This window comes from Palaemon carinicauda, chromosome 28, assembly GCF_036898095.1.
Source record: "Palaemon carinicauda isolate YSFRI2023 chromosome 28, ASM3689809v2, whole genome shotgun sequence".
In the NCBI taxonomy this organism is placed as follows: Eukaryota; Metazoa; Arthropoda; class Malacostraca; order Decapoda; family Palaemonidae; genus Palaemon; species Palaemon carinicauda.
The window spans coordinates 12,838,309-12,860,520 of record NC_090752.1 but is presented as its reverse complement, the minus strand read 5'-3'; the positions used below and the strand labels follow the sequence as shown (position 1 = coordinate 12,860,520).

At 41.5% G+C, this 22,212-nt stretch overlaps 1 long non-coding RNA gene across 1 annotated transcript in view; it reads left to right on the top strand.

Moving 5' to 3' along the window:
- Positions 1-384: 384 nt before the first annotated feature.
- Positions 385-22,212, top strand: part of LOC137621988 (uncharacterized) — a 37,394-nt gene continuing 15,566 nt past the window's right edge. Inside the window, exons 1-2 of the long non-coding RNA XR_011040314.1 lie at positions 385-542; positions 21,444-21,478. This is a non-coding gene — a long non-coding RNA (uncharacterized lncRNA). The remainder of the gene's footprint in view (positions 543-21,443; positions 21,479-22,212) is intronic.

Below are 22,212 nucleotides of genomic sequence, written 5' to 3'. Positions count from 1 at the left end.
TGATAGTGACGATGAACAGGAAGTGAGCAATACACGATGCGAAATATTATGTGCTCCCATATGAACATGATATAACGAATGTGGAAGTCCTGTAGAAAGTATGGTTCCCCTGCTGTACAGGACCGGATAAGCAGCCCTTAGAGTGAAGTAAGTAAACTATCATTTATAAGGTTGATTGAACTTTTAACATCTTATTTTTAACGCACGACATTTATTAAAGGACTCGCTATAACTCGTACAACAGCAATGCTAATAGTGCGGCAATATTTTTTCCAAGTTATCCTCATCTTGAATTTTCAGTTAAGAAGCATCATTAATGGGTTACTATCTTTGGTTAAGAAGCACTACCTGATGTTCATACAAAACACTCGCTTGAAGTTGAATCGCTTCAGACGCTTCATTAGTCGTGAGTAAGGAGTTACCGAGTTACAGTCTTCTGTGTTGACGATTGTGGATTGTCCTTAACACTGCCAACGCAAATGGCGAGTCTCGTCAGACAACTGGACAGTACTTCGAAAAAAAATTCGCCAACTGAAGATAAGGTAATTAATAGGCATGCCCTTAGGAGTGCTTGGTAACATGTATTTCGTAGCACCATGGGTGCAGGAACGTTGGTAAATTAGGGAGGGATCAAAAACCTTACGATTACTCGAAGTAAGCGATGAGGTTAATATTGGATGTTGGGTTTAAAAGTCTAGGCTAAGAGTTTTGGATAATTGTACGGCCATGCCAAAACTGGGATTCGTAAGCCTAGGTTAGGGTTGCACGTGTGAGTGAAGAGCCCCTGCTACATATAACCCAGAGGAAACATACTGTAGTCTACTATAATGTCAATCATAAGGTAAGGAATTATTTTGGATTTACTTTTTCATAATGAAAGGATTTATTTGTGATTTACTTTATCATAATCTAAGGATTTATTTGTGATTTACTTATAGTTTGTGACCTGGGAAAGGGGTCCGGGGGGCTTGGCCTCCAGCTATGGGGGGTGACCTGGGAAGGGGGGTCCGGGGGCCGTGCCCCCGACTAGGGATTGTGACCTGGGAACAACTAAGTTAGGCTAGGTGGGTTTGTTAGGTTCTGTACTCTTACAAATCTCAAAAGTTAAGTTATCACGTTTTGGCCTGTTTACAACCATTTACATGAACCATATATTTTTCCAACTGGTTATCTTGGACTTATTTTACATTTATGACCATTATTATTGCTGCAAATCACTCGTCCATGAAATCCCCACCCCCCCACCCCCCCAAAAAAAAAAAAAAAAAACGGTTTCCCACTGTGGTCCCCCATAATTGTCTTTATATAAGGGGGTCCAAAACCTCATGAACGGTGGTTTGCCCCAATAATCATGGTCAGAAATGAATAAAACACAAGATAGCGAGTAGGAAAAATATATGGTTCATGTATTTGGCTAGAAATTAAAGTATCATATATTTACCCTTGGTTTTATTGGTTAATTTGAAAAGTAAACATTATTATATTAGGAAAATTTGTGTGAGGACTTTAATTATCTGTAGTACTTTTAACAGACCTATGTTATAGCTGCAAAATAAGAATGGGCCGTAGGATGAACGAGTTAACAATTCGTACATCGTACTGTAGTTTGTCAACCAAGTAATCTTTTAAGTGCGCAAAAGTTTGATGAATCATCAAGTAGCAGTTTATGCACAACTTTATCAAAAGAAGCACAAAGATCGATTGATATCAAGATCCATATTCAATCACATCCGTCATTTACAGATCATTCATACCGGTCTGTAGAATATAATTGTTCTGTATGCTGACTGGTTGACAACAGTCGCAGTAATTATTATTTCTGTCACCAGATGGATTGATTAGTTGATTTGAGGTTTTCTGTCACCAGAATTATTTCTTGAACGTAATGAGTAAATTTCGGTATCTGGCATACTCACAATTTTTTATTTATCAAAAATAGCACATATTGAATAATTGACTAGCAACTTCGTGTGCCTATGCACTACATTTACTTTCATGGTAAACATTAAAAGAACCTGTTTGCTATTCACATGATTTATTCCAGTGATTTTATCCATATTTGGCAACTGCCGGATAATTTTTCTTTGCTTAACTTTGTTCATGAGCTTGTACTACAACACAAAGCTGAATTATTTGAATATGGATGAAATAGCTGGAATATATCATGTTAATGGCATTTAAGTTCTTTTAATGTATACTAATTAAGTAAATGTAGCTCATATGTACATCAGCATGTTGTGCCTCATTAATATGTGCTATTAGGATATGTCATAGATAAAAGAACTTAATAAAAATTCTTTACTTTATTGTAGCCTACTGTGTGATTTAATTGTCCGCTTTTCACAATGTGGGATTCTGTCCAGGATTCTAAATTTCTACCAAATCCCAAATGATGCAACGCTCATTTTAAGTATCTTATATAAATTAATACCTTTGGCTGAAACTAATCAAATGCTATTAGATACTGAAGTAGAAATTATAGTTTCTCCCATTTTCTTACCGGACCATATCTCAATTACGTTTATGTACCTTACAGTAACTCTGACTTTTCTCACTTATATTTTGTAAAATATACGTAGATCACCCGACTTGTCTCCTGAAAAGACTTTGCATATGTTTTTAAGGCTTTCCGGACATTTTGGACCTAATTAGGCTATGCTATTGAATACGTGTGGTCTGCAAATAAGATTATTAAAGTTGATAGTGGTGGTTATGCTATTTTCCATAACACCCACATCACTCTTATTATTATTATTCTTATTATTATTATTATTATTATCATTATTATTATTATTACTACTATTACTATTACAAGGTAAGCTATAACCTTAATTGGAAAAACAAGATGCTATAAGCCCAACGATTCCAATAGGGAATAATAGCCGAGAGAGAGAGAGAGAGAGAGAGAGAGAGAGAGAGAGAGAGAGAGAGAGAGAGAGAGAGAGAGAGAGAGAGAGAGAGAGAACAACGTGGCCGAGTGTAGGTTACCTCAATCAAGGGAATTATAATAAATCAAGACAGTGGAAGGCCATGCCAGCTATGGTACTACCCAAGACTTACAGAACAATGGTTTGATTTTGGAGTGTCCTCCTAGAAGAAATTCTTACCATAGCTAAAGAGTCTATTCTACCCTTACCAAGAGGAAAGTAGCCACGGAACAATTATTACATTGCAGTAGTTAATCTCTTGAGCAGAGAAGAATTGTTTGGTAATCTCGGTGTTGTCAGGTTTATGAGGACAGAGGTGGATGTGGAAAGAATAGGCCAGACTATCCGTGTATGGTAGGCAAAGACAAAATTATCCTTAATCTGAGAGAGGGATCCAAAGTAGTACTGTCTGGCCAGTAAAAGGACCCATGATCATAGGGATAATTGGCAAAAATAATGTATAACAGACAAATAGTAGCTTTAATAATGAAATAGGGGAGTGTGTGGATATATTTTACAAGTATTAATTCCTTTACAATACCAGCTATGAAAATTACTTATCAAGGCAGACATTTTCTATGAAAATTGATGAAGGAAAAAAGGCAAGCTTACAAATAACGGTATTCAGGTGTTTTTGTTGAATTTCAATAATCCTGGGAAGCCTTTTTTTTAATGCAAATTGACATGGCCGCCCACATATTTAGCTGTTACGATATAAATAAGATACTCAAGAAATCAAGTTTTTTAAACACAGGCCTATTTTACAGGTTAAATGATGAAGGTTAATCTAACCTGTAAATATATTTGTTATTAATGATAAGGATAATAATGGAAATTATCTTTTATAGTTCATGAAATACCCCTAGAATGTATGTACGTTATGGTGTTAACAAGTTTGTTAGAGTTTGTGAAAACATATTTCAGGGGTATTGCAATACATTAGGGCAAACACATTGTATACTGTATTAGATGTTAAATATCAAATATATATTGGGTTTCGGACTTTTGATATATATATTTTTTTCATTAAAAAGGCCAAAATATATCTAGACTACGATAAAAACTTTTAAAGGTTGATTCACGTGTCGTAAGTAAACAACTCATTTGACTAATAAAGGACTAGGAAAGTATACAGAAATCGTTTCGTTTTCAACGTCAACTATTGAATACTAGTCAAATCCGGTCAATGTAAAAATTAAATGTTCCGTTTTAGAAATAAACATTAAACTCGGTTAGTAAAGAAGTCTTTAGTTTATTATACCTTTACCATATTTCACGCGATTGATAGCATATAATTAAACTATCGACGTGAGCACCAAGTTAGTGACCAGCTGATCAAGCTGACTAACGTCATTCCCTCAAAGGCTGTAGGAGCTGCCAGCTAGTATTATAGTAAGTAAATGTGATAGTTCTTCACCCATCATCCTGTAAGGCATTGGTTCCCTAACTGGGGGGCGCGCCCCACTAGGGGGGCGTGAGGACGATACAAGGGGGGCGTGAAGTCATCTGCTCGAAATTAATTGTTTAATAGAATAATAAAATCATAAAAAGAACAAATATCTGTCATTACATACATGCATCCAGCTCACTAAATTTGACCAGAAATTGTGCCATAGTCTCATAAGTATTTCCAAATATTATATGCCATGTTTTCAAATTATCTATTCTTAAAATTATAACTCAATTTTGCCAATTTGCTAATGTTCAAACTTTTTTTCGCTCACTTTGAACCAAATGTTTCGTTTTTAGTTACTGGAATGTACTATTATTTTTTGAGTGGCTTTCATTATTAAAATGTAATACAAACAGAAATCTGTTTTCCTGTACAATGCTAAGAAATAAATGTAAGAATCATTTCATACAAAAAAAAAAAAAAGAGGAGTGGAAGCAAAAAGGGGGCGTCAGGTAAGATAGTTTGGGAACCACTGCTGTAAGGTTACTTATAGGTTTATCCTTTCAAGTTTGTTTTACTCGACGTTTATCATATTTAACTTTCTAAATATAGTGCTAGAATGTGAGCGAAGTACGCAAGTTTTATATATGAGCCCTAACCAGTGAGAGGAATCCAGTGTAGTACGGCCTGGACAGTAAAATGGCCTGCGTTAAGTGTTATAATTGTCACTTTAAAAACGTTTATAAAATTTTTCATGGCACAAGACAAACCGACCCACAGAATCTGGCTAACCTCTAAGGTTTTGTTATAATTCTAGGTAACTAATTATAACTGCATTTTTATTTGGTTTGCAAAATTATAATAAAAAGAATATTTCCTCCTGGCTACATATCTTTAGAAAGCGTGGTTTTCAAAACCAATTTTATGTCCTTTTCTTGGATGAAAAAGTAAATTCGAAAAACTATAAATCTCTCCAGATACTGTAATCCAATTCATTATTGAGATTAGGCTATACAACCCTCCCTGCCATTTTAAGTATGGGATAATTGCTTAAAGTGTCGTCAGCTAGTACAATAATGTGCTATAACACTATAATTTGTACAATTCATCAACTACTACTTCTTTGTCTGCATCCTTTCCCGCTTTTATGTGGGGGCCAAAGAAGAAGTTGATGAATTCTACAAATTATAGTGTTTTAGCACATTATTCTACTAGCTGACGACACTTGAAGCAATTATCCTATGGTTGAAATGGCAGGGAGGGATGTACAATGTGCTAAAACACTATAATTTGTAGAATTTATCAACATTTATACTTTAATAAGCTACAGGTGATGTAAAACGTCGTCAATATCTTAGTTGTTTTCCAACTTTTAGTCATGAAAATAAATATTCATGGTAACTTGAGTTTCCGGATGTTAACGGTGTTGTAAGAATTATTTGTTAAACAAGCAAGTTTACAGTTATCTAACTACGTTAGCGCTATTAAGATCGTTATTCTGAGTTCTATAACAAAAATAGTTATTACTTAAGAATGACTGGGTCGTGTGTACTGCAGACCGCGTTATCACGCCATAATATTAATAGTTGAACTATGAAACGTTTTAGGCAAAATTTAAAAATGACCAAATTCATTGTAATAATCTTTTAAAACTAGTTACGTAATTATAGTTTGTTAGATTGAAATTGAAATTAACCACCTTTAAATCATATTGTTCTGATTTAATCATGTAGAATACTTGTTAGTGATTATGTGAAGACCTTTATTTTCGTAGCTAACGTTGATTAATTTAAAGTAATTTTGATTGACTGAGTTTTCTGGCATTCTCCATTTCTTGTAAAACAAGATAATTATGGGAAAGTGTATAAAATTACTAATTCTTTTGCTGCCCCTCAAAAAATGCAACACAGGACAGTGACAGTTTTTTTTTTTTTTTTAAGATTGAGCCCTGGTTCCTATTATTAAGTGTTCCATTCCGTAATATTAATGCCATGCACTAGTTCATCCATGTTGGATACTGTACAAGATAATGGTTCTCTCTGAAATTAGCGTAGCTAGTGCTTGAATTTGGTATGGTATTGTTATATCTATAAAAGAATTTTTGTAGTGATCCAATGTTCAACAATTTTATTATTATTATTATTATTATTATTATTATTATTATTATTATTATTATTATTATTATTATTATTATTATTATTATCAACGGCTAAGCTACAACCCTAGTTGGAAAAGCAGGATGCTATAAACCCAGGGAAAAATAGCCCAGTGAGGAAAGGAAGTAAGGAAATAAATAAACTATGTATGAAAAGTATTAAAAAAAATAAATAAAACATTTCAAGAACAGTAACAACATTAAAACAATAAAATATGTTGAATTCTATGAACATTAAATTTTTTTTAGTAATTATTCACTAACGTTTTAAAGCAATGATATAATTTAAAACGGTCAGATTTGTCTAAAGATGTTTAATGGCAACTGAAATTGCCCTATCTTGTGCTCCTGCCATTTGTCTGATCACAAACCTGTGAAGCATTAAAATCGCACCACATTATCAGCTGAAGAAAATTCAGAGTACAAAACAGAGCCGCTAGATTAATAAAAGGACTACACAATAGGGAAAGAATTACCCCTGTACTAATTAAATTACAATGGCTACCGGTAAAAGCGAGAATTGAATACAAGCTACTCTTACTAACGTTTAAGATACTGAACCAAAATGAACAAAATGTTTAAAAGAATGCCTGAATAAACTGGAACTAGAAACAAATGTTAACACAAGACACATGAGTGACAAACATAGGCTATCTGAACCAAGAACAAATAGTAAATTTGGTGAAAGGGCTTTTAGCTACTGTGCGCCTAGACACTATAATAAACTGCCAACTGAAATGAAGGACCTAAAGGGAGCAATTGAATTTAAGAAGAAACTAAAGACATTACTTTTCACAAGATCATATGATTTGGAAGATGCTACAATCAAAGAATTGTATAAGTTATAATGAAAATGTTTCGTTAGATGATTATTATGGACCCGCCCGAGAAGTAGTTCACCCTACTTCAGTGGAGGGTTGGATTTAAACCCAAAACAAGTAAACAAGTAATGTACTTTTTGTCTTAAACATGGCGATGATGATGTAAACATCTGTTACCTGCTCATTTAAAGTGTTTTTGGTTTGTATTCGGCTGGTATTATCAAAGAAATGTTGTAAGATATGGCATTTTACTTAAACTTTAACAGATGATGTGCCGTCCTAACGACTTCAACGTTGTCTTACAACAATTGAGACAATCTCGTACACTAAGTGTCAGGTGAGCGGCCGTAGTTATATCTCGTAGGATCACACCAAAGTAGGCGAAATTTCAGTCAAATACCATGGCAGAGGTAATTACCGTTTATAATCGCACAAAATATAGTTTGACATTAATCCCTACTTATTATTGTTGGTATTAGGTTGATAGTCAAGCTTAATATGGACGAAATAGTAGTAAGTGCGTTTCGGAGATCCGCCCTATGAAAGTGTGGGTAGGCCTAGTAATAACCTATGCTAAACAAGAAGTTAATGCAGATTAAGTTAGGCTTGTTATGGTCAAACGTGCACTATCTTTGAAATTACATGTGTGGAGAGTTTAAATTAATTGTTTAAAATATTAGAAGCTAAGTTTTTCACAATGCCCATATAAACTCAGCATCGATGCGTGGCCAGTTTACCAACTCATGACAGACAACAAAAGGGCTGTTACTTGGGAAAGGAACAAGTTCACGGAACGAAGAGACAATTTTTAGATAAATTAATGTGTTTCATTAGATTACTTACTCGTTATAACAAATTTAAACGGGTAGAAAAAGAAAAAGGTAAAAAAGGTGAAGTCTTACAAATCTACAGGGTAGCCTATCATTTCGAACAGAAAATATGTTTTCCTGTAGTAAATAACGTGATTTAACCGAATTTGCCCTTCATTTCAATCGTAAATTGGGTGAATGTAGTTCGTTGGGACAGGGTAAGATAAGAGTAGGGCAGTGTAAGGGGTGTCCCGGGGGATTAGCCCCCTGTGAGTAAATATGTAAGGATATGGCTCCTAGGTTAGGTTAGGTGGAGAATATTAGGTTAGGTTGGTTAAGTTAGGCTAGGTGGGGAACCTTCGGTTAGGTGATGCTCTTATGTTTGTAAGATGTGGGTTTTCACTCTGTCCCAAGAAACTACAAAAGCCCCGGAAACCGATTAAATCACGTTATTTACTAGAGGAAAACATATATTTTCTGTTAAAATGTTTAAATATAATGGCTCTTGTGCCGCCCTGGGCTCGTTTCGCTCGCCAGAAAACAGAAACATCAAGCTCGCATGTACTGGCAAGCGGTAATGTTGAGCAGCGCACGCTAACATTAGCAACGCTAAATATAATGGTTTTTGTTCCGCCACTGGCTCGCTTCGCTAACATTAGCAATGTTACGTTAACATATTTCTGAAACTATTCATTTCCGACAGTAACGAGTGGCATTTTTGAAGAGAACGGATCTTTTTCTTCAGAATAAGTAGTTTTTTTCCTAGGTTACATTACCCTTCAATAAACTACAATAGAACCGAAATTTTTTTTATTGTATCTGTTATGCTTAAATCCTAGATGTGTATGGTTTTATTATAATTCCAGTCAGGGCAACATTTTCTAATTCAAAAACTTTCTTAAAGCAAAATTAGTGATATAATGTACTATAATTTTACCGTGGGTATTATGTCATATAGGTAGTTAGTAGAACGGGCGACGCACCTGCCATCTAGTCATAAAAAAATTAATAGGTAAATGCTATATTTCTCAAGACAGTTAACCCCTTTCCCTGGTAAGGACAAGTTGATGTAGCTAAGGTTAAGAAGGACTATTTCAGATCGGGCCATATTTTGCTTTTTAGAAAATGTAATTGGACTTTTTTTTTTTTTTTTCCCCCAATGCTTGCACACGTCAATTCGCAAACTTTCCTTACAGTTTAAATCAGGACAATATATTTATAATTTTTTTTATTTTTGCTAAAGACCACTTCTTGTGTTGAAAAAGGTAGGGTTAATAGGCCTAGTTTATTAATGCAATGTATCGAAGGGTTTTCTAAGCGATAAGATATAAGCGATATCAGCTAGTTGGGGGTTGGTTGCAGGGTGCAAAGCCATCAGGTATGCAGTAGAGTAAAGAGGACCCAATTCCCTGGGTACGATACTTCATTGTCCTGAATCGTGGCCTGGTTTAAACTAAAAATTTACCACTGTAATACGAATACCATTTTTCCTACATTAATACAAACTTGCGTCCTTTTATAGGGCTATGCTTACAGCGAAGCTGATTCGGCTGTCAAAACTAAATGAGGTGCCGGTAGTTAGCTTGAGGGTAGTGGGTAAGCCCTTCCTACCTGACAGGGCACAGAGTTCCCACTTTTTTCAGCCGCAGTTCATGGTACAGAATATAGTACTTCCTGTGTCTGCATCTGTGTTTTAATCTTTAGCTATTTCTTAATAGATTATTGTGTTTGCAGTTTGTTGTGTGAGAGTGAAATTTAGAAGGAAGAATTTGCAGTTGTTTCCAGATGAAGTAATACCTCGGTATTCGACTATAATTTTTCCAAAAAGGTCAAAAAGGTGGTCAAATACTGAATCATTTCCCATTAAAAATAATGTGTAAGTGAATAATGCATTCCAAGCCCCAGTTGATTTACTAGGAACATGACATACAAAATTAGCATAAAAAAGTGATGCAGTATTGTAGTTTCACACACAGTAAATACAATAACATATATAAGACTTTCATTGAAAATAAAAACATTTGAAGTAATTTTAACATAAGAAAATTTACCTTTTTAGTTGTAATATGACAGCGTAAGTGTGGGGAGGAAGTTATTTCTGAGGGGGGGTGGATTCCCTTCCATAAAAATATCTGTTAATTGAGGTTTTTTCCCTTTTCTGTTGCTTTGGGGCAACTTTTTCTTGTTTGTTGCTTTTCCTGAGCTTCAACCCTAGTTGGAAAAGCAGGATGCTACAAGCCCAAGGGCTTCAACATGGAAAATGTGCAGTGAAGAAAGGAAATAAATACTGTAAACTATTTATTGAATGGGTGCCGAGTTTTGTCCCATAGCTAGAAGTATCTGCGCACGCACTGTACTAGGAAGGTGTCTGGGTACTCGCCATACGTGTTCTCACACCTTTTAACCACCCTTCCTTCCCTCTTTCTTTATTTTTCTCACTTTCTGGGGGAGAGAAAGGGAAGCAGTACATTCCAAGAGTTCAGTAGTCCCTCAACAAGAAGAAACAAAGGTATGTTCTGCTTAGTAATCCTGTGTTTGGTCCTGTAGCAGGAGGTATGTTTGCCAAGAATTTCCTCATTCAGAAGAAATGCTAATATGCACAACTCTTGGTCATATACCGAATGCAGTACCCTCAAGAGAGGGCTATTAGTTTGCCTGAAGAAGACGACTTTATCTAAGAAAACATTAACTTAGCTGTGCTTCTCAGATTGATCTCTCCCTGCTTTCGTGAGGATAGTAAATGCCAAGAGTGGGATATATCAGAAGTTTTTTTCCCAACGAATGTTTCGGTACACGGTACATGCGTTCACAATCCTTCTATCACTGCTTGACCCCATATGAAACTGAATACACACACCCAGCAGAAGGAGCTTATGATTAACAAACAGTACGAATGTAATGATGTTAGCAGAGCGTCTCATCCCAGCTGACTGATCCCATGACACAATTACTAAGGTCTGATTGCTACAATTCTAGCTTCCCATATTGCCACAAGTCTCCATGTGCTCCGTCAGCATTTGAGCTATCTGTGTGTGACCAGTCACTATGGGATTGGTCCTCTAAGGGCTTGTCAGACAGTATGCAATTGGATCTCGCGTTCCTTTTCTTCATTGACTTATGGGTTGCTGAACTTCTGGCATCTGGTTTTTTACAGCTTTTCCAATCTATGATAACGGTGAAAGAAAACCTCAGTTGTTTCTTTTACAGGTTGTGAGATCTTCCTTTCATGTGTGCAGAGGTTTCCTCGGGATCTTCTCTTAGTGTTTGGTGTTTATAGGAATGTTCCAGTTGTGTTCTCTCCCCTCAAGATAGGACTATCCTCCTTGGACTTGTTCATTATGATATTAGTTTCCCATGTGATTGGCCACACGAGAATGACACGATTGGAACTTACACTTGTTCTTTGTGTGATAGTCTCCTAGTCCCCAGGGAACTAATATACCTGTCATTTATTATCTGATCATTCCCAGTGCTCCCAGACCTGAGGTTTTCCATCATGCTGGAATTTTTTTCCGGTAGAAATCTTCTGAGGAACTGAGACTTCCATGATCTAGATCTGGAGACCAGTACCGGACAGGATATTATCCCACACTCAAGCGATATCATCTGAAATCAAGATCTTCAAACTAGGGTGCTCGATAGGGATTGAAACAGGTGACTTCTCAGATCTGATATCATACAAACAGAGATTACTCAACATGCTCACTGGTTATCGGCAAGGGTCCTCACCAACCAAGGACAGGCATTCTCGTGACACTGCCTTTCAACAAATGATGCCACACTCGACTGTTTGCTATCCAAAAGCTAAGGAACTTGGTGCCCTTTACCCTCTGAAAGCATGAGAACCAGCATTGATTTAGTAATCAAAGGAGACCAGCCAGCACTCGTTCATCCCATCTTATACATTTACAGCGGTTGGCCCCATTCCATTTGCAGACCTGCTGGTGAATGACTTAGGTGGAGGGAGGATTCTTTAAAGAATGGCAAGAGAATCATCAACCCTATGGCACCTGAATTTAGTCCTTGGCTATGAAGGCAGAGATCTTCAAGATTTAGTCTACAGTTACAAAGGTCTCGTGAGTTGTTGACTAGACTTCTTTTGTTAACAGAAAGGCTCAAGTTTCTTGCGTGCGGCTCTCGAGTGATTGTGCCTGTAGTTTCTGAAGCGTTACTAGTCAGTGACCAGTGTTCCCCTTGCCTTCTGGTTTGGTTTGAGCAAAAATACAGGATAATCTACACTGGAAGCTGCATGATGATCCTTTTCGCTGAAATCTGCCGTCTGCAGATGTATCGGGGAGTGGATGGGGTACTCGCCTGAGTATCCTATCTGTCTAGGGGATAATATTTGTAGAAGAAATGCAGCTGCTTTTCAACCTAGCAGTAACATATGTAGCATTACTACTTTACAAACTTAACAAAGGTTTCGTAAAGCAATGTGTAGCATTGATGAATGACTGTGCTTCCGTTCATGACTTGGGTTAATAAAGGGGCTAGTATCATGGATCCTTATCAAGTAGGTGCATTCCTGGGAAGTCTATAACATGGTAGAGCTCTTTGCAAGATTCATCTAGACGAGAGGTTTATAACATGGTGGCAAGAAGTCCAAACGGGATATTTCTCCTTCGAAGTTTGCTTCGAAAGGTGAAGAACCCAAGGCCTCTTCTTCCGTTGCCCAAATCTCCTCCGAAGCTCCCACTCTGTCGGTCTCTTTAGAGAGACTGTCGAGTGGTAGCGTAGACCGATGTTTACCAACCTCGGGACTCGAGAGATAACGTTGCTTCCCCTAGCGAATCAGCTCCACCTCTCCCCCTGGCGGAGGATATGTCATTAACCTCCTTTTTTCAGCTTTGGTCCTCCTTGGGGCTTACGGGTTCGCCCTCCAAGGAGGTTTTGGTTAACTACATCCGTTTTGGGTGCCGCTGTCCAGCATTCGTTGTTACCCTCAGAAGTTGATCCTCTGTCTCTTGTCGCCGTTGTGGTGTCAGAGGTATCCAATGCGGTATCACTCATCACCTCTTCCACTCCAAACTCTACGGTAGCTGACGGCTTAATTTCTCCCATTCCTGTTCAACCTACGAGGGAGAAACTAAGTCCATAGTCAGTCTCTTCTGCTAGTGTTTCTCCTCCTCGGGGGAGTTCACTTACAGAGACTCCTCTTCGGAGGACTGCAGAAGGTCAGCTTGCTGATCCAACGGCCTCCAGAGGGCGCATATGTCGGAAGGCTCGCCTGCCTCTTCGCCTTAGAGGCCTTCCTTTCACCTGCGGTGAGGAGGCGCCTCTTTGGTTCAACATCTTCGATGCAGTCCCCCGCAGAGGAGCCTCTAGACCAATCATCCATCACTGCTCCTGCATCGTTCGCGATCTCTTTCGGTTGAAGGTCGTCCTTTTAAAGGACACGTCGACCTTCCACCCGACAGACCTGCTGTCTCCACTTCTACATGGGCCTAACAAGGCTCCACCTAAGCACGCTGTTGCGCGCCAACAACATACGCTCTACGCGCCCAAGAGACCTGACGATCGCTCTTTAGAAGCTCGTCAGGCCCCATCACTACGCGCGGATTTTCACCATAACCCTAGCACAGGGCATCAAGACCGTACGCGCCAACACGTGCATACGCTCCAACAAGAGCATAGCTCCATCACGCGCTATGCGTACCCTCATGCGCATATGCGCCCACGTTCTCCTGAGCGCCCATCTGCGTGCCAACACTCGCCTCCTGCGCAATTGCGCTCTCCTGCTCGCCAGCGCTCCCCTACGCTCCGGAACTCTCCTGCGCGCCAACATTCTCCTGCCCGCGCGCATACGCGCCCAACATTTGACACTCCTGCGCGCCATGCTGTGCACTATTCTATGCTCCAGGTAAAACCTGCGCGCCAACTGTCAACGGATAGCAGGACTTCCGGGAAGTCAGCAATGCTGCCTTCTCCCACGCGCCAGCCTTCTCCCACACACCAGCGCTCACCTGCGCGCCAGCCTTCTCCTGCGCGCATCCGCAGGGATACGCACATGCGCCCATCCTCTCCAAGGGATGCGTGCCAACATTCTCTCGCGCTCCCGCGCCCCCCACATGATTCCACTGCGCGCCCGCGTGCTAGAGAACTTTCTCTTACGCTTGCGCGCCCTACAGCCGGCACAGATGCACACGAACACTCCCGCACGCGCTCGAAACTCCTGAACGACGTACGGCAAGGTCGCCATCGCCTTATTCCCCTCCCCGCAAGCGCATACCACCGTGCATTGGGGGTTAAGGGAAACTTCCAGAGGGGTCCAGGATCCCAAAGCTACCACAGGCGAACCCACTAATGGTAGTGACTCCTCCCAGGGATCCTTCAATCCCTTTCCCTTCAAAGGGTATGTCTGACAGCGCGTCTGTCAGCCAACAGCCCTGGTTCGGTGCCCTGATCAGAGCCGTAGCTCAGGCTTTCAAGCCCGTCCTCTCTGAATTGGGACACAGAACCATGGCTTCTTCTACCCCTTTGAAGAGAAAGAGAGGAGTTCCAGACGCGGTCACTTCCCTGAGGGCGAAACTGACTCCAGCAGACCTTCGAGGCAGCTTCCTTCTTTTCCTCAGACTGCCTCTCCTTCCCTTTCGGACGAAGATTTTCTGTCCCCATGGGAATCACGCGAAGAGAGACTTTCCCCCATCGCACCAATGGGGAAACCTCTCTGTGCCGAGGGGTTTACTCAGTCGGGAATTGAAAGGAACATGCCACCCTCATCAATGTTGGAGTCTTATATCCTTCCCAGGAAGGAATCTAAGGACTCCAAAACATTGCCGAAGTCCGCTACTAGGACTAGGATGGAGCCAGCTAGCCTCTCGGGGAATGTCCGCGACTCTCCCCAAGAAGAGCCTTCAGTGATAGAAGGAGACTTCGCTGCAAGTCCTACAGCAGGAGGAGACCAGCAAGAGTCAGAACATGCGTTTTGGGAAGTTCTGACTCTAATGAGGGCTCTCAACTGGTTTTCCTACCCAGAGATCCCTACTCGAGAGGGCAAAGATACGGTCTTGGACCGTGTCTTTGGTACTCAGAAACCCTCTAAGACCAGTGCAGCCCTGCTCTGGTCTCAGGGGGCTAAGAGTACCAGAGACAAGATCTCACAACAGCTCTGCAAGATTTCCTCCTCCAACCGTTCCGGTGCCACCAACAAGCTTCTCCCACCTCTTTGCGTACAGCAGAGGAGGTACTTCGAGATCCTGGAGGAGCCTTGTTTAGCTCTTCCTCTTCACCACTCGCTGGAAGAGGTAACCAGGGTAGTCCCTTTTGAGAGAGACTCCAACCAACAGGTCTCATTCTCGGCAGCCGAGATCCTCAACCAGGATAAAGTTGCGAAGTGTGCTATGCAAGCCACTTCGTGGCTCGATATCTGGTTGGGGACCTTAGGTATCCTGATACGTTCTGATGACTTCTCCAAGGAACATACCAGGAAAGCTATGGAAACCTTCTTGCTCTCAGGACTCCAAAACATTGCCGTAGTCCTCTACTAGGACTAGGATGGAGCCAGCTAGCCTCTCGGGGAATGTCCGCGACTCTCCCCAAGAAGAGCCTTCAGGGATAGAAGGAGACTTCGCTGCAATTGCTACAGCAGGAGGAGACCAGCAAGAGTCAGAACATGCATTTTGGGAAGTTCTGGCTCCAATGAGGGCTCTCAACGGTTTTCCGACCCAGAGATCTCTCCTCGAGAGGGCAAAGACATGGTCTTTGACCTTGTCTTTGGTACTCAGAAACCCTCTAAGACCAGTGCAGCCCTGCTCTGGTCTCAGGGGGCTAAGAGTACCAGGGACAAGATCTCACAACAGCTCTGCAAGATTTCCTCCTCCAACCGTTCCGGTGCCACCAACAAGCTTCTCCCACCTCTTTGCGTACAGCAGAGGAGGTACTTCGAGATCCTGGAGGAGCCTTGTTTAGCTCTTCCTCTTCACCACTCGCTGGAAGAGGTAACCAGGGTAGTCCCTTTTGAGAGAGACTCCAACCGGCAGGTCTCATTCTCGGCAGCCGAGATCCTCAACCAGGATAAAGTTGCGAAGTGTGCTATGCAAGCCACTTCGTGGCTTGATATCTGGTTGGGGACCTTAGGTATCCTGATACGTTCTGAGGACTTCTCCAAGGAACATACCAGGAAAGCTATGGAAACCACCTTGCTCTTAGGACTCCAAAACATTGCCGTCGTCCTCTATTAGGACTAGGATGGAGCCAGCTAGCCTCTCGGGGAATGTCCGCGACTCTCCCCAAGAAGAGCCTTCAGGGATAGAAGGAGATTTCGCTGCAAGTCTTACAGCAGGAGAAGACCAGCAAGAGTCAGAACATGCGTTTTGGGAAGTTCTGACTCCAATGAGGGCTCTCAACGGGTTTTCCAACCCAGAGATCCCTCCTCGAGAGGGCAAAGATACGGTCTTTGACCTTGTCTTTGGTACTCAGAAACCCTCTAAGACCAGTGCAGCCCTGCCCTGGTCTCAGGGGGTTAAGAGTACCAGGGACAAGATCTCACAACAGCTCTCCGAGATGTCCTCCTCCAACCGTTCCGGTGCCACCAACAAGCTCTTCCCACCTCTTCGCGTACAGCAGAGGAGGTACTTCGAGATCCTGGAGGAGCCTTGTTTAGCTCTTCCTCTTCACCACTCGCTGGAAGAGGTAACCAGGGTAGTCCCTCTTGAGAGACTCTCCAACCGGCAGGTCTCATTCTCGGCAGCCGAGATCCTCAACCGGGATAAAGTTGCGAAGTCTAAGCCCTTTCCTGTCAAAGAAAGGAAAGGCAAAAAGTCCTCCAGGGGAGGGAAGAATCCTAGAGGGAGCAGCCGAGGCCGCAAATGCTAGGATAGGCGGTCCCCCTGCATTTCCACCAGTGGGGGAGAATGCATGCAAAGTTGCTCAAACAGGTGGAAGCAACTCGGTGCCAATTCCGGGACAATCTCCATGATCAGTCTAGGATATCGTGTCCCGTTCTTAACATCTCTACCTCCCCTGACAACGAATCCAGTGTCATTGAACTCCCTTGCCATGGGATCGGCAAGGGGGCAAGCCCTTCGGGCAGAAATCCAGACCCTGTTGAAGAAGGGCGCGCTCCAAGAGGTCCTTGACGGGTCCTCAGGCTTCTTCAGTCGACTCTTTCTTGTAAAGAAGGCGTTTGGAGGCTGGAGACTAGTCATGGACCTCTCAGCTCTGAACAATTGTCAAACAAACTCCGTACAGCTTGGAGACTGCGGACACGGTCAGACTAGCAGTAAGACCGCAAGACTTCTGTGCACATTGGACCTAAAGGACGCGTACTTCCAGATCTCAGTCCATCCGTCTTCAAGGAAGTACTTAAGATTCAGCCTAGACAACAGAATTTACCAGTTCAAGGTGCTGTGCTTCGGTTTTTCCACAGTACCACAAGGCTTCACCAGAGTGTTCACCCTAGTGTCATCTTGGGCACACAGGATTGGCATCCATCTCCTCCGTTATCTGGACGACTGATTAATCCTAGGAGACTCGGTGTCAACCCTTCTGAGACTTTGCCAAGATCTGGGGATCATGGTAAATTTCGAAGTCTTCACTGCTTCCCACTCAAAGATTGGTATACTTAGGCGTGATTATATACACCACGCTCCACAAAGACGACAGAATAGCAAGGCTGAGGAAGGTCGCAAGAACTTTTCTCAGACGAGAAGAACTTTCAGCCCTCTCGTGGTTACGACGTCTCCTCGGTCACCTTTCATCGCTGGCCCGTCTAGTTCCCAATGGTCGCCTCAGGATGAGATCCCTCCAGTGGCGACTCAAGTCCCGGTGGAATCAAGCGTATGACTCCCCGAACATCCAGATCCCCATGGGACCTGCGGAATTGACGGATCTCTAGTGGTGGGTGGCAGACGAGAACGTACGAAAAGGAATGGTTCTTCTCGTCCTCCCCTCGGATTTGATGCTGTTTTCGGACGCTTCAAAAAAAAAAGGGTGCGGGGCCCACGTGCTGTACCACACGACCTCAGGCCTCTGGTCAGAGTCAGAAAAGTACCTCCACATAAATCTCCTAGAGAAAAGTACCTCCACATAAATCTCCTAGAGATGAAGGCCGTCTTTCTAGCCCTTCAACAGTTCCAACAGTACCTGGCAAGTCACTCTGTGGTGGTGATGAGCGACAACACCACAGTAGTGGCCGACATCAACAAACAAGGAGGTACTTTTTCGCAGCAACTATCCCATCTAGCAATGGAGATACTGAGATGGGCTGGATACCACTATTGGCACGCTTCATTCCGGGCAAAAGGAATGTGCTCGCCGACAACCTGAGCAGAGCATCTCAGATAGTGAGTAGCGAGTGGTCTTTGGATCATCTAGTAGCCAACAAAGTCCTGACTTTGTGGGGTTCTCCGACTGTGGACCTCTTCGCAACGGCCCTGAACTTCAGGCTCCTGCTGTACAGTACTGTTCCCCAGTCCCAGACCCCAAGGCGCTCTGACAAGGTGCTTTCCAACAACGGTGGGACAACATCGACGTTTACGCCTTTTCCCCGTTCTGTCTGATGAGGAGGGTACTCAACAAGACCAGAACATCGGTCAATCTTTCAATGACCCTCATAGCTCCGATATGGCATCACGTGGAATGGTTCCCAGACCTTCTGCAACTCCTAACGGAGCCACCTAGAGAACTCCCTCCACAACACAATCTACTCAAACAACCACATGCCAACATCTTCCACAAAGCCGTAGGTTCACTACAGCTTCACGCCTGGAGACTATCCAGCATCTCCTCTCTGAGAGAGGATTTTCGCAACAAGTTGCGATCAGAATGTCTGGAAAGTCTTCTGTGGTTGGTGTCGTGGAAGGGGTATCTCTCCATTCGATGCCACCATTCCAACAATAGCGGAGTTCCTTGTGTAATTGTGGGAAGAAATGTGCCTTTCAGTCTCTGCAGTGAAAGGCTATCGCTCAGCCTTAAATCTTGCCTTCAGGCTGAAAGGAATGGACATTCCCTCATCGCTAGAACTTTCTCTACTCATACGTAATTATGAACTTACCTGCCCTCAGTCGGAAGTGAGACCTCCCCCATGGAACTTGGTTCGAGTTCTCAGATCTCTTAAGAGACCTCCCTATGAACCATTGCGCCAGGCATCAGATCGCCACCTAACCTGGAAGACGGTGTTCCAGCTAGCTTTGGCCTTGGCCAAGCGAGTCAGCAAACTTCATGGTCTCTCGTATGACATTGCCCATTCAAGGGGATGGGGGGAGGTAACGTTCAGCTTCGTCCCTGACTTTATTACTAAGACTCAGAATCCAGGAGTAGCAGATCCTCGATTCGACTCCTTCCGGATTTCTAGTCTCCGTACTGTAACAGATGACCCAGACCATCTCTTACTATGCCCAGTAAGGAGCTTGAGGCTGTACCTCAAAAAAACAGCCGCAGCCCGTCCTCGTGTGCCAGCACTATTTGTCAGCACAGGAAGGACTAAAAGGAGGGTCATCAAGAACACCATCTCTGCTTGGATTCGCAGGGTCATTAACCTGGCACTGAATCCAGACCTTCTCCGTCACGTCGCCCCAGAGCACATGATGTCAGGGGCATAACTAAGTCCCTGGCCTTCAAAAGTAATTTTTCAGTGACGCAGGTTCTTCAATCTGGGATGTGGAAACGTCAAACAACGTTCACATCCCACTACCTACAAGACGTGACCCACAGGAGACTCGATACGTTCTCTGTCGGTCCTGTGGTGGCTGCGCAACAGCTGGTTTAAAACCTCAAGCTCCTTATTGGACAAGTAGCAGAAGGTTGAGAGCATTGTTACCCGGTTTTAGTCTGCATGAATGAAAAGGTTTGATTGGCCCTTATTCTTTTCTTCATCATCCCCTCTCTTGGGAAAAGCATCATCCTGGGTTCTCTGCATTGCTGACCTCAAACCATTGAGGGTAAACCATGCTCCCTTGTGTTCCTAGTATTAAGGTTAATACTGTTACGTCCCCATACCCTGACGAGGTGGTATGGGGAAAGTCCTAGTCTGCAAGTTTCCATCTAAAGAACTTCAGAACAACTTTCTAGGATGAGTCACACTTCTTCATACCTTCACACACAGCTTGAGTAGGCCGCAGACCTTGCATAGCAAGGTTTTAGCGAGGTGCAGGGACTCCTTATTTCTTGAGTGCTCACACACACTAATAAGGAGTCCCCGAGCAAAGCCAAAAGCCAGACTGGCTGGGACCTCCAGCCTTCCTAATGGGTGAGTCACCCCTATTAAATAGCGTGGTTTGTATTCCAGTTACGGAACAAATGACAAATCCGTAGATAATTTGTATTTTTCCTAACTATACAAACCTTAGTTATTTAACCAAACTTGCCCGCCAGCCCTATTTCCCTTGAAGTCCTACCTCCAAGCAAAGTGAGCTCAAGCACAGGTGTGTGAGAGGGGGGGAGTAGCAAACTACCCTCCCCTACCCCTGCTAACTAGCGGTTTGGGTAATAAACCCTCGTTAAAAATTAATGGCTCGTCATTTGAGCTACGCCAAAAGTAATACCCCCTATTAAATAGCTAAGGTTTGTATAGTTAGGAAAAATACAAATTATCTACGAATTTGTCATATTTTTCTCTTGGACATGACTGCTTGAACATTTCCTGGGATAAGTCTCCTATTAAAGGACAAAGGTTAGTATTAGTGTAAGAATAAATAAAAAAATTTTAAAAGTAATTTTTATTTTTCATAACTACTATATATAAACCCAGGTCCTTTTAAATTACAATTCTGCTTTAGCCAACTTGCAAGTTCTAGGTTTAGGGTCCAGAGTTAGAGCTTAGTGGCCTGTTGAGGAAGTGGGGCTTGCCCGCCATCATCTAGTTAACGACCACCACCTCATTTAAGTTTTTACAGCCATATCCAGCATCACTCTAAAATACATACTCATATTAAGTAACTATTTGTATATTTAGAAAAAATACAAATTACTTTAAAAAATTTGTGATATCGTAAATAAACTTCGAAACTATAGTTCTATATTGGTTACTATAACTTTACATAAAATATGAATGGTAAATGTATAGTACTGTACAATATATATGAATTATATTAAATCAAAGTTATTAGACCAAAGAAGTTTAACATTAAATGCTATATAATGTTTGAAAACCAGGGTTAACTGTGCTGCACAGTACATTATAATATATATGTATACCTGTAACATTATACTGTACACTCTGAATGACATATTTGGATTATTGGTAAAAGATTGGAGATTTCAGTATATTACATAAATAACTTTAGGGATTGCATGAATTTTTATTGGGTCATTGAATTTTAACTTCATGTAATATTTCACGTTACTATTTGTCTGAAATACTAAAAATATATTTCTTTAATAAAGGACATCTCTTTTCAGGAAATGAAGAAATTCCTTCTGGATTTACTTAATAGGTATGTTGAACATGAGATACTAAATGATATAGGCACGCCTAGGCTTAGGTAAGGTTTAAATGGAGGTCTTTTTATATCGTCAGTTTTCTTGGGTACTTTTGTATTCACTTTCATTCTACTTGCATGTGATTCCACTTCAAGATTACTGGTGTTGATAAGGATTTTCATTAATTATTATTGAAGAAAGATTAATTTGATTGCATATTGATATTTGTTACATTTTATGATGAACTGATAACAATGTGCAAATGTAGAGTTTCAATAGTCTTCAAACTATTTATTGTAATTTGTTTATGCTAACCACAGAATGTATGTAAGAACACTCTCATTTCATAAAGTGTGGTAGGCACTACAATTCACTTCTGAAGAGGGGTCTGAATGAAATCAAGATTTTGCAATTTTTTTTTTTCTGTATAGTTGTAGGGCATGTTACAACTTTATAGAATATATAAATCAGTAAATTTTTCCTTGCTGCTCACCTGATTTAAGGTTCTCCCTCTCTCGCTTTATTTATTTATTTTTTTTCAATATTAAACTTACCCGATAATCATGTAGCTGTCAACTCTGTTGCCCGACAGAATTCTACGGAGGGATACGCCAGCTATCACAATACTAGAAGGGGGTGTTCTTACCAGCGCCACCTGTGGCCAGGTACTCAAGTACTTCTTGTTGACACCTCCTCAATTATTCCTCTGTCGTGCTTCTGACAAGACGTTCTGGGATACGCTTATGTT